General features: G+C 41.6%; 1 protein-coding gene and 1 pseudogene across 3 annotated transcripts in view; both read right to left on the reverse strand.

The window, feature by feature from the left end:
• Nucleotides 1–13788, reverse strand: part of Pip5k1b (phosphatidylinositol-4-phosphate 5-kinase type 1 beta) — a 267662-nt gene that overhangs the window by 206851 nt on the left and 47023 nt on the right. The window contains exon 1 of one of the 3 annotated variants that reach the window (XM_031389977.1): nucleotides 8061–8648. The exons of the other annotated variants lie outside the window; for them this stretch is intronic. The gene's annotated coding sequence lies outside the window, so the exon portion shown is untranslated. Of the gene's footprint in view, nucleotides 1–8060; nucleotides 8649–13788 lie in introns of those variants that run through there. 3 annotated transcript variants of the gene reach the window in all.
• Nucleotides 1–13788, reverse strand: part of LOC116101434 — a 64745-nt pseudogene that overhangs the window by 4190 nt on the left and 46767 nt on the right.

The raw sequence follows: 13788 nt of genomic DNA on the forward strand, positions 1-13788 counted from the left end.
TCTCTCTGTCTCTCTCTGTCTCTCTGTCTCTGTCTCTCTCTCTCTGTTTGTTTCTCTCCTTATACCTATGTTATTAAGTGGGGAATCAGGGAACAGGAAGGGTCAATGGTCTGTTCCCTGACCCTGTATTGCCACATGAATCTCACACTTGGGTCACAATGGCACACAGTAAATCCTCTGGTGCTCTGGGTTCCACATCCATGAACTCAATCCATTATAGATGGCAAAAACAAATCTGGGTGCATACTCAATAGTTTCTGTCTTTTTTTCCCTATTTCCCAAACAATGCAGCATCACAACTGTCTACACAGCATTTACATTGAATTAGGTATGATGCTTAACCTAGAGATGGATTCAAAAACACAGGAGGATGGGAGTGGTTCACATGCACAAACTCTGCTATTGTATGTGCAGAATCTTGACTATCCAGATTCTGGTGTCCTATGGAGATTCAGGAAACAACCCCAGGGCATGTCCACAGTTCTTGCAGTACAGGATCCTTTTACATGCACCTCTGTTCCTCTGCCCAGACTGCTAGATCGGTCAAGGAAGCCATTAGCTTTGTTTCTTGTTTGACCATCACTTGCTGATCTTCAAGACTTGGTTCAGGCAGGGCTTAGCTCCCAAGAACCATTCATGGTACTCCAGTCTACCTTAGAGTCAGGTATTCCTTCTTCTATGTTCCTGTTCCTACATATGTGCACTCACACAGGACACAAGAACTGTGACTCTGTGTGAGTCCATTCCTTACTGAGCTACATGCCGTCTGAGGATGCCTGCAATGTAGGGTAAGGCTTGCCAGTGGTAATTTACCTGACTCCAGGGGACCCTGGTTTGCAGAAAGGAGTGATGTCTCCTCACTCCTGAGTTGCAGAATGTGACAACTTCAGATTGCTCATTTTGTTCCAAAGGTCCTAGAACTGAGTGCGCTGTCATAAGCATTTCTAGGTGACTAAATGGCTCAGACGAAATCTCAATAACTGTGACACAGAGCTTGGGCACTGAACTTCCCAACTCACTTCTTACCCTCCAACTCATCTCACAAGGGGAAGTTCACATGGTACTGTCAACCTAAAGGTATGTATGAATCCTGTTGCCCAGTAGACCATTCAGGAAATTTCTACTTTAGCTCCTCAGCTTCCTATGTGTTTCTCTGGATGGTAAGAGTAAATTTTGAGATCTTTCTCTAGGCCGTTGATAATTGCATAATTAATCTGCAAATGGATGTGACATTTCCACCAGAGATGTAAATAATTATAGCAAGAACCAGATATAAAAATCTACTCAAAAGTGTGGTCTGAAATGCAAATGAATACAGTCCATTTTTTTTCTATTTTAATGAGCATATTCACAAGGACATTATGATTTTATATTCAGAAAAATAGCACTGTGCAACTTTCACCCACCTGCTTAACAGAGAGGGAAAGAATAATCAAAAAAAAAAAAAACCCAAACTGTCTCCTTATCTCTGGAAAACATTTAAGGTATTTTGTATTAGATATTAAAAAAAACTTAAGATGAGGCAGCACATCCCTGATCTTTTATAAGGACACAGGTTCTTTGCACACAGGAAAACAGACCTGGCTCTAAGCATGCTATCAGTCTTGAGAAACAGCAAGAAGGCTGAAGAGATGGCTCAGCAGTGAAGAGCACTTACTGCCCTTGCAGAGAACCTAAGACCCGCTCCCAGTATCCTCCACTACGCATCGGGCAGTTCACACCTGCTTATAGCTCCAGGATGCCCTGGCTTTGTGTGTGCATATACTTTGATACAGATACACACAAATACATACAATTTAAAGTAAGTCTTTTTTTTTTTTTAAATCAAGAAACAGCTACAGATTAGGCAGACTCCACTCAACAGGAATTCTCTAGTCATCCTAGGACACTATGTGTTCTCACTTATCAGCAGCTCTAAAATGGCTGGCTTAGAGAAGATGGCAATGTGACAGGTGGACACTCGGCTGACCCTGGATTATCTGGAGCACCTGATACCACTGCGAGGCTTCCTTAAGTGGAACAGGGAGACAGGAGAGTCAGTCAACAACTTCGTGAGACAAGTGGAGGAAGTCTCAACCAGTTATGGCTGGCTTTGAAGAGGAATGGAAGCTAGGAAGTTCCGGGACTTCTTTCTAGAATCTACAAATACATGAAGATAGATTTCGCCCAGAGCCTCCAGAAGGAAGGCAGGCCTGCAGCATTCTTAAAAGTGAGACCAATATGGGGTCTCTTATATTCAGAATTATAGGACAATATGTTTGTATTGTTCTAAGCTTTTCATAGCTGTCAACTTGACACCCATCTAGATTGGTGTATGGCTATATCTACAAGGACTTTTCTTAATTGCTAATTGATATGGTGGGGCACAGCCCACTGTAGGCAGTGCTATCCCTAGGCAGCTGAGCCTGGACTGTCTAAGAAAGATAGTCAGGAAAGCAAGCCAGGAAGCAGCCTCCATTGGTTCCTGCTTTGAGCTCCTGCCCTGGCTTTTCCTTGAAGATGGACTGTAATCTCTATAAGCCAAATTAAACCCTTTCCTCATTGAGTTGGCTTCGCTCAGTGTTTTATCACAGCTTTCAGAGAGCCAAAATAGGGCAGAACTACCACATAGCAGGAATAAGAAACAAATATGGGAAATTTCATTGGAAAAAATGAACACCTTAATTCCTGTGATCTCTAATCCAGTCATTCCTTCTTTAATCATAACTCTTCATAGCTGTCCACAGAAACGACCTAAAACACATTCAAAACTTGGTGTCTTACTTCCAAAGGTTTGTAGATATGAAATTTGTTAACAGTTTATGAGGGCCACACTAGCATGATGAATATCTGAATGATACAAAATTACAACACAGTCAGGCCCAAGGCCTTGAGCTCCACCCCACTCTGGGTCTCACAGCTGGTTCAGTGTAGGACTAACACGAGCCATTACCTCCAGTCTTCTTTCAGTTCCTATGCTCCTAGGAACTAGGACCAACTGCCATCCATAATTTGATGGTTGGTCAGATTAACCTCAGTGAATAAATATACCTGCAATCCATAAGGTAAAACACCTCAGTGGGCACACTAAAGGGGAAGGATTTTAGGAATGGTTTAGAGAGGCCAAAATGCCTCTCTCTCCACATCTTGCCAGCTAGGCTGAGACGAAACGAGACTTTGGCACTGGTTCATCTGACTGGAGCGTATTTGTGAGCCCCTCTGACTTAGGTAGGCAGTATGGCATCAGTCCTGGGAGCAAAGCAGATGGCTTGCTGTACTCATGGAGTGAATGAACGCTCTAATCTGAGAGGTAAACCCCGTGGATCTTAGCTAACTGCTAAGCTGGGACTGACAGGAGATTCCAGGAGAGCAGGTTCACCCCAGAGGACGTCCGGGACTGCCTATAAGTGTGTCACCAGCCAAGAGTTGGGAATATGGCTTCCCTTCCTGCAAAGCTCCAGCCTTGGCAGTGAAGACAAAATTCCTTAGACACTGACTGCGCATAGATTCCACTTTCTAATCTCTGCCTCGCTGCCTATTATGGGCCTAGTCTTGTTTTGCTTTTGTCTGCTTATCTTCCTGTAACAATTATTACTATTCAATAATCTTATATGTTGATTCAAAGTTATGGAACAAAATTTCCCCAGAATAAAAATGTATGGACCATTTTATTATATATTTGTTTGTGAACTGGGGACTTCTGTATCTTAGTTCTAGGCTGGAATATATGGTTAAAACATTATTCTTTCTTCCTTCCTTCCTTCCTTCCTTCCTTTCTTTCTTTCTTTCTTTCTTCCTTCCTTCCTTCCTTCCTTCCTTCCTTCCTTCCTTCCTTCCTTTCTTTCTTTCTTTCTTTCTTTCTTTCTTTCTTTCTTTCTTTCTTTCTTTCTTTCTTTCTTTCTGGGAAGAGTAGTCTGCTGTTAACCTGGTTAATAAAACATACTGATTTGCGAAAGGCCCTGAGTGAAATGGTTCCTTAGCTTTGCTCCCTCTCAACGGTAGCTGAACAGCCAAGCCATCTTTAAAGAAAGTTGTGGGCATGGTGGAGTCTCAGGAGCTGCGCCGAGCAGCTGAGGTTTAGTGTCTGTAAGTGCTCTGTGTGCTCAGACTGATTGACAGCTCTATACTTGCTCCTGGTTCTGGGAATCAAGCCCTGGAAGGACTTCCAAATCTCCTAATGTCTTAACAAAGAAAACGAAACAATGCAGCTCCTCACCCACGAGGCCTGACCTTTGAGACATCGTTTACAGGATTTTGTGGAAGCCTTAGTTGATAGCATTGCTTCCCAACAACAATGTTAATGTACAGTACACAAGTAACTTGAAGTTTCATGGTATTCGTGGGTTTTTTTTTTTTAAAGTATAAGGAACTGTGAAACGTTAATACTTTAACTCCACATATTAAAATATTCTAGCAGGTAGTTAAAAAGAAAAGAACAGGGAGCTACACATTTTGTATTACACTGTAATAGCATATTCTATTGCTGTGTAAGGTATGCTTACTGTGTATCTCATCTCATGTATGAAATTTTTTTGTGGACAAACTAGGCTATATTTATCCATTTGATAGCATGTCCTCTAAATAAATGGTCCACTCAGAACATTCACATCTTATTATTTCTTGTTCATTTCTTCTTTCTGCTTTTCTTCCTCTGTTTTGCTTATGGCCCTGTTTTGGATTAATGTGCCTTTCAGCAGTATCCATCTTATTGACTGGTGTGTGTGTGTGTGTGTGTATGTTTAACTATATGTCCCATCTGTACACTTTAAATGGTTCATCTCCAGATTACAGTATAGGTACCACACTTGATGTGTATTGCCATTATTTCAGTTGCAATATAAAAACCTTAGCATATATGCACCTCTGCCCACCTTCTTCATGTAGATTTTGCATACTGCATACACTGAAAGCCTCACCAGGTAATACCAGGATTTTTTTCTCTAAACTTTACATATATGCGAAGGACCAAATGAGATTAGCGGCACTCTTCAGATAGTCAGCATTGCTGTTAGTCTGCCCTCGCTTTGGAAGGTCCAAGTTCCTCTTGGCACTATTTCCATCCTGTCTGGAAAATACCTTTCAGCGATTTTCTTATGTCAGCTTCATACTGGGTTCTCTTAGCTTTCATTCGTCGGAGAAAACCTGAAAGTTCCTGAAGAATTTTTTGCTGGATAAAGACCTCTGTGTTGACAATCAAATGATGCTCTCCTCATGTCAGCGTCACTTGCCAATGGCTTCCATGATTTAGACTCCTCAGGTAGCCTGATTGTTGCTTCTCGGCAGGCAAGCCATTCTTTCCCTCTGGTTTCAAGGTTTTACTTTGTCCCTGGGTTTCAGCCGTTTGGTAATGATGAGTACAACTCTCTGGGTTAATGTCTGTGACTACACATCTTGGATCGCTGGGCACATCTCTAGGGACCCCTTATTTATAACTCTAGTGCCATGCTTGGCTCCTTTCCTTCTGGAACACTGATGCCGGAAACCTTGTTCCTTTGCCATGATTCCACTATTCCTGGGGCTTAGTTTACCCCACCCCACATCTCATTTTCTCTCTGCTGTTAGACTGCTCCACCGACCTCTTCCTCTGTCGTTTCTCTTTTGATCCTGAGTCTGGTGGTTTGTGTTTTCAGCTCTTGTGTTTTATTTTAATCTTCGCTCTTCTATATGTATCTCCCAGTCATGTTCTGAGCACCTTACCCAATGTTTCTCTGTTTCAGGTGTGTTAAACATCTTTATAATGGCTGCTTTGATGTCTATCTGAAAAGCCAGCATCTGTGCCAGTCTTGGTCCTGGTTTCTCTTGACTGCCTTTCTCCATGTGAACTGAGGATGTCCCCAGTTCTCCACGGGCTAAGTATTTGTGCATTGTGTGCCACATACTTGGAATGATACTCTCTGAGGCTGTGGGTCTTTTTCAATCCTTGCTGAGAATGGTCCATTTTGTTTCAGCAGGTGATTGTCCAGGTGGGATTCAGGCAGCCTGACTCTTTTTTCAGTCAGCCAACAGTCTTTAAAACCTTAACATAGACTTTCTCTTATGGACACAAGGCAGCAAGGAAGCAGATTTACTCCCTCCTTTGGCAGCCTGGTGGAATATCAAAATCTGGCTCTTCCGTGCTCCTCACGGCCACTCTTTACTTTCACAGTGTGTGCAGAGCTGTCCCATGCATTCCAGCCAGGCTTCATAACTGCAGTCAGTAGGAGGGGTCAGAGTGAAGTATGTTTACCTCATCTTATCAAGAACTAGAATTTCTTGACTATATTTGGATTTCATAAAATTTGCAAATGAAATGGTGGCCTCATATGTCCATTTGTGGCTAACGTAGTTGAGTGTTTTCCAGGGACTAAACTGGAGATATATATATATATATATATATATATCTGATGTAAACTTTAACTAAAACTATGTAAAAAGTCAGTCTTATAGCCACTCTGTAGGACTTAGTGTTCACATGTGGCTACACATTATATTGCTGACACAGTAATATTAGAAAGTCAGCTGGAAGAACATTCGAGAGAAGGCAGGAATATAAGCAAACAACCGCCTTCTCTTTGTTTTGTTTTGTTTTGTATTTTTTGTTTTTTGATACAGGGTTTCTCTGTGTAGCCCTGGCTGTCCTGGAGCTCACTCTGTAGACCAGGCTGGCCTCAGAAATCCACCTGCCTCTGCCTCCCAAGTGTTGGGATTAAAGGCGTGCACCACCACTGCCCTCACCTTCTCTTAAGAAGGGGCAGGCGCTCACATGTTCCTGCCAACTGAAAGTCCCTGGGTCTCTTTAGTCAGGACAAACCAGAATTGAGTTTAATGAAGTTATGTCATACAGCGTCTGGTTGTTGGAACTCACCGTCTTCGCAGCAGGGGCCAGGCTCTTTCTACTAAGTTTTCTTCCACACTACATACATCAAGAGGGAGTCCAAGTCCCAGAAATGTGCTTTTGTCAAACACTACAGCTAATAGCCACGAGTGGCTGCCACAGGAGGATGATCAGAATAAAGACATTAAAAGTTCCCTTCCTCTGAGGTTTCCTTGTGTGTTGGTTGGCTTTCAGTTTGCAGATGACTTTGTGTAACCCAAACTGAATACCCAGAATGCACAGCGGCCACTATACACAACTTAAAATGACTATTTCCATCTACAAATGTGTCAGGCTGACAAAATAAAAATGCAAGGTTTGGAAAACTCTTCCACATCGTTTCTTATTCCAGTCCTTTTTTTTTTCTGGCTTCGATAAGCAAATGGATCAGCTATGAGTTCTCAGAACTAATCGTATACAACAGAGGAAGGCAGGCTGACCTGTATCTAAAGGTATTTATGTATAATATCACAGGGCCAACCCTGGAATTTAGTCTTTGGAGTAAGGCAACTGTCCTAGCTCCTCTCCACAGCTGTCTTTGTACACAGCAGGAGGAAGGCTACACTCTTAATACCATGGGGTCAGTGCCAGGTGACTGATCAAAGAGAGCAAAGTGAAGTCTACAGGCAGCTCAGGGGACACAGCCAGCTTTTAGAGGCCACCCAGGAGCTCAGAGAAAAGGGGGGTTTGTTCATGTGACCTTAAGCCTTGCCAGGGTCAGGCAGCATCACCTCAGCTTTGCTTTTTAGACTTATGAAGGAGGCACGGGTCAGTGATCATTTGAGAACAGGGGCGGGGATGGGTGGAGCCTGTGAGGTCATCTGGGATTCATACTCAGAGCTCTGGTCCACTCTTCCTCTAGCCCTGCATAGAATACCTTTCACTCCAAGTTCTTCCTTCTTTCCTTTCTTCCTTCCTTCTTTCCTTCCTTCCTTCCTTCCTTCCTTCCTTCCTTCCTTCCTTCCTTCCTTCCTTCATGCTCCACATCTAGGTAGCTTGGGTGATTATTATGTTAAGCTAAAAGGATAGTACATATGTCTCTCCTTTCTCTCTGTACACACACACACACACACACACACACACACACACACACACACACAGTGTCACAATTAGCTTAATTATAATGTTCAATATCTTCTACATTTAAATTGTTAAAATTAGTGTGTGTGTGTGTGTCTGTGTGTGTGTGTGTGTGTGTGTGTGTGTGTGTGTGTGTGTGTGCAGGTACCCATAGAAGCCAGAGAGGATTGAGGGGAGGTGTCCACAGAAGCCAGAGGGAGCTGCTGAATTCCTGGAGCAGGAGTTGTTGGTAGTTTGAGTTCTTCCTGTAGAAGAGCAGGGAAGCGTTCTCACCAGCTGAGCCATCCATCTCTCTAGTCAGCATAGTTCCTTCATTTTGAAGGGGGAGTGTAAAATCCTACGTTACTCATACAGCATAATTTAATTAAATCAGATTGCTTTGTATGAGGAGGCCCAACAAATAAGAATAATGTATATACCTAGGAAAGGGCATGGATATATTACAAATGAGCATCCCCCAGCCCCACATTGGCACCATGCACATTTTTGTAAATGGCTACTGATACCCTTATGCAATGGCTGAATATACTTTGAAAACACCCACGCTGCTAACCTCTAAAATGGGATTGGTGCCTCACACAAACAGTTCTTTAGAAAGGGCATCTCTCAAGTAGGTCACAATTAAATAAAAACCAACTCACGTCTTAAAGTAAAAGTGTGAGCTTCAGCCATTCAATTATACTGCACAGCCAAGGTCCTGATAAATTTGCAGCCAAGGTCTTGATAATTTTGCACAGGAAGCTCAGACTTGACACTCCATGGGTTGCTGATCTACTTTTCTAACTTGACTATGATGCGCTACAAATTCCCTTCTTATAGATCTTTTGAAATCAAGCACAAAAAGAGTCAGAGATTAGTTAGACTCTCCCTAAAAATAGCTTCGTTTAGTAGGTTGGCAGGTCACCTTCTGGTGGATAAGAGCACCTGGCTACTGTCATTCACAACAGTGTATCAAGTAGGTCACACATGAGTGTGCTCCTAAAAGCATCTTTTTGGAGAACAAAAAAAGATTGTCATTGCCAAAATACTAGAAGAAAGTTGCAACTCATGTATTACTTAAGGCAGTAAAAATATGAATGATGGAAACTGGAAGATAAAATTAACACGTGGAAATACTTTGATATTCCATTGACAGAATGTAATAGCATCATTCTATAATGACAAAGCCACTAGGTAAAAATCAAATACCCTTCATTCTAGAAACAACCAAGCAACATATATGACGGGCTAAAATTCATCCTCATAAACAAAATAAAAGATATTAAATAAGCAGAGGGAAGCTAAACGGAAACTTATACAAGTGATATAAAGCCATGTGTTTTTACAAAAAGATATGAATGAAAATGATGTAATATGTTCATGAAATGATATGACATGTTAAACATGAGAGATTCTCCCCCAAATGATGGGAGGTTTTCTTTATAATGTAACAAAATGGCTCTAACGTTCTTGAAAACTAATCTTCAAGAATGCTTATGAAGACTTGGAGAGAAAAGATGAGTAAGTAGGTTTGGCCTACATTAGAACATATCAAACTGTTTGATCACCAATAAGAACGGAAACCCATTCTGTTCTATTCTTTACAAACAGCCTGGCATGCTGAGCATGATGGGAGGCCTCTGACTGAAGCTCTTGGAAGGTGGGGGCAGGAGGATCTGGAGTTCAAGGCCAGCCTTAGATACCAAAGAGGCCAGTCTGAAAGCCACATGAGATGTTGTCTCAAAAAACAAAACTTAAGTCTGGAATTCAGTGCTCAATTAACAGGGCATTTCAAATCAATGCAAAAAGAAAGATTTCTGAATCATGCTGGTTGACTGCCCACCTATTTTGAAACAGATCAAGTTAGAACCCACAAGTCTAAACATTTTACCTTCTTTAATCTCTTATTTTTTTTATACATTTTCCACAATGAAAAAAAAAGTTGGTCTCTGGTCTTCCACAAAAAATAATTTTTGTTTTGTTTGTTTGTATTTTTTTTTTCTTTTTCATGACAGGGGTTCTCTGTGTATCCCTGGCTGTCCTGGAACTCACTCTGTAGACCAGGCTGGCCTTGAACTCACTGAGATCTGTCTGCATTTCCCTCTCAAGTGCTCGGAGTAAAGGTGTGTACTCACCACAACCACCTAGCTTAAAGGATTCTCTTTTTATTTTCCTGTTGTTGTTGTTTTGACAAAGTAAAATTTGAAAGTAAATAACATTTCTATATTTTTTCATTTACAGCAAAAAAAGAAAAATCTAAACCACAAAAATGACCCAACAAAATTTAAGATAATATTTACAAAGCAGCAGAATGGAAAAAGACCCGTCTAGTCATGGTAAAGGCCAAATTCATAGGGAAAAATATATCTGATGGCATAGGTCTATAAATGTCTAGGGAAAAAACCAAAGAGCAATGAAAGATGAACAAGCAGAAAGCAATAACTGTGACACATAATGGAAAGGGTGCTAATGACTACAGTCAACGTAGACTCGTGAACTCACCTTAATAGCAAACCACTCTCAAGAATATAGGCGAACAACATAAAGCAATTTGGAAAAGAAATCACACAAATGACCAAAATTATGCATACGTGCCCAGACAAAAGAATGTGCAATTAAGACATATTACAGTAAATATTTTAAGAATCAATTATTTTTTAAAAAATCAACATATCAAAGAGTTTTTAAAAGTGATCACATGCAGCTTTCCAGGAAGTGAGGACCAGAATGTCCCCATCCCTGCTCTAAATCGATGTCAGTGTCTTCCCAGGGATAAACAGAGCAGTGCACCACTACCTTCATGCCTTACAACCCTGCTGATCTAGTAATTGCCCTTCCAGGAATCTGTCCTAAGGAAATGAGCATGAATATTAAAAGCATATTTCTGATATTTGATGATTGAAATTATACATTTCAAACAGTAGATTTAGAGCAGCTTTTCCTGGGGAAGACTTAGGAATAGATGAAATGAATCTGCAGATTCTGAGTCACTGGCATTAGCCAATAAGCTCATTATGCTAATTACCAAGAAATAACCATTAAAAATGCTTTTGAGTCCTACTTAGAAGCAGAAAACATTCATAATATCTTAAGTGCCTTACAAGCAGATTTTTAAAACAGCATGTCCTCTGTGCTTCTATTCTAAAGAAACTCTGGGAATAAACACTGAATAGAAATACTGAATGATACTTTCCAAAGTTTTATCTTCTTTAATAACTTATATTTTATGTTTTCCACAATGAAAAAATATGTATTACTTCCATGACAAGTGACCTGACTTACAGCAGACTTTCCTTAGTGGAGACTTCCCAAGAGAGGAAAGGGCTCACACGTCTGTACTCAGGGAGCCCGGCTACTGAAGCTAATCTTTAGTTATTAATTTTTACCCTTTCCCATACTTTCTTCTTTCCCTGGGTGATTTCTCCATCTTGAAATATCTGTTTCTTTCCCTGTTTTCACTAAAAAAAGCCCAAGGGAAAGTTAAAACCCTAACCTGTTGGCTTGGACACAATGCAGCTCTCATTTTTATGTCCCATGGCTGACGGTCCTGCTTTTTAAAACCCTCTTTGATCTTTCTAGCTTGAACAAGTCACACACACTCGGTCATACAGAACTTAAAATACAACAGGACTCTGTCTGCATTCCATATATGACTGGTCCCATCTGTCCACAGCACTGTCCCTTTTTTCCCTGTCCTTTATCCCACCACAAACAAGATGATGGAAAAGGAAGATTTATAAAAAGATCCTACAATAAACCTCACCTTTACAGTGACCACAACCACTAACCAGGGAACTAGGAGGTGGAAGCAAAGGACTGGAAAGCAGACCTACTATGGGCTCCAGTCCTTTGAGTGGGGAAGGAGCTATTCGCCCATGCACAGGCTCAAGAAGCCCCAGAGGACTGATTAAAACTCGTATTGGCTATCAGCAGTCAAGGAAAGACAGAAGCTACACATTATAGCTGCTGAAGGCATGGTTTTTCTGCAGTATCAGATTGCTTGCATTGAACAAAGAGAAAGAAGAGGGGAGTTTTTTTGTTTTTTTAAAGTCAAGCCAGGCAGTGGTGGCACGCGCATTTAATCCCAGCACTTAGGAGGCAGAGGCAGGTGGATTTCTGAGTTCGAGGCCAGCCTGGTCTACAGAGTGAGTTCCAGCAAAGTCAAGGCTACACAGAGAAACCCTGTGTCTGAAAAAAAAAAAGTCAAACTATATGAATGGCTAAGAGGGCCTTTTTGTATACAAGTTCAGTTAAAAAGCAGTGTCCTGGCCTTGCCCTAACCAAGTAACCAACCAAGCCTCTCTAGTTCTTGGTAACATAGAGCATGACAAACTCTAAGAGCTTCAATGTAATACAGTTCAAGTTTATTGTCAATAATATTTACATTATAAAGTTACAAGCAACTTAGGAAGCAATATATACTCAATTTAATTAACATTTATCAGGTACCCATCAAAGTGGCATTCCGAATAATCTGAATCTACACGATTGACATCTGTTTATGGAATCAATACAACTATATAAACATCCTAAATGAGTCTATGGCACAGAATGTTGCACACACTAAAGTAGACTTTTTAGGTACTCACTCCATGTAAAGATATACTGCTAGTCAGCTTTAGCTGTCAACCTGACACAGTTCAAAGTTATCTTAAGAAGTCTCAGCCTTCTCAGGGAGACTGCCTGTTGGCATGTCTACGTAGCATTTGCTTGATTGCTGATTGATGTACCTTCCGTGGGCAGTACCATCCCTGAGCAAGGGGTCCTGGGCTATCTAGGAAAGCTAGCTGTACGGGCTGGTTTTGTGTGTCAACTTGACACAGGCTGGAGTTATCACAAAGAAGGGAGCTTCAGTTGGAGAAGTGCCTCCATGAGATCCAGCTGTGGGGCATTTTCTCAATTAGTGATCAAGGGGGTAGGACCCCTTGTGAGTGGTGCCATCCTTGGGCTGGAAGTCTTGGGTTCTGTAAGAGAGCAGGCTGAGCAAGCAAGGAGAAGCAAGCCAGCAAGGAACATCTCTCCATGGCCTCTGCGTCAGCTCCTGCTTCCTGACCTGCTTGAGTTCCAGTTCTGACTTCCTCTGGTGATCAACAGCAACGTGGAAGTAAGCTAAATAAACCCTTTCCTCCCCAACTTGCTTCTTGGCCATGATGTTTGTGCAGGAATAGATACCCTGACTAAGACACTAGCTGAGCAGAAACTACATAGCAAGCCAGTAAACAACATTCCTCCATGGTTTCTGCTCCAGGCTACTGTCTAGAGTTCTTACGTTAATAGACCTCTGGAGGTCTCCGCTAAATAAATCCTTTCCTCCCCAAGTTGCTTTTGGGCATGATGTTTATCACAGCAATAGAAAAAAAAGCCAAAACAGATACTATAATCTGAACAATTTTAAAGTATTATACAGGGAAGGTTTGGGTGCTGGCCCTGAAAAAAAATACATATAATGTAACATAAATAAATTTTAATGGCAAGATGATCTTCCTGAGGGCCTTGCACATGCCAAGTGAGTACTCCACCACGGAGCTATGCTCCCAGCCCCAGAAGCAAACATGTCAAAGGAGACATTTTAGATTGTTCACATTGCTGGGAAGCCACCCTTTCCCATCACCAGCCCTCTCCCATAGGGCAGCAGTACACGGCAGGTGTGAGAATCAACCTTGACTCTGCCCATTTCCCAATGAAGCCTTGACTCGCTGAAAAATACCCCATTTCATCCAGGTAATATAACAGGTTGGCTCACTGTAATCCAGAGCCGTTCAACAGTGTCTGCGTAAGTCTCTATCCACAAGAGGAGTGCCAAATAGCACCTGGGAACTGACTACAAATATTTTATAAGTTGGACTTTTATGAGCCCAACTATCCAGTGCCTCTCTTCTCTCATTTCAGTACACTTT

This window comes from Mastomys coucha, unplaced genomic scaffold (genome assembly GCF_008632895.1).
Source record: "Mastomys coucha isolate ucsf_1 unplaced genomic scaffold, UCSF_Mcou_1 pScaffold21, whole genome shotgun sequence".
NCBI lineage: Eukaryota > Metazoa > Chordata > Mammalia > Rodentia > Muridae > Mastomys > Mastomys coucha.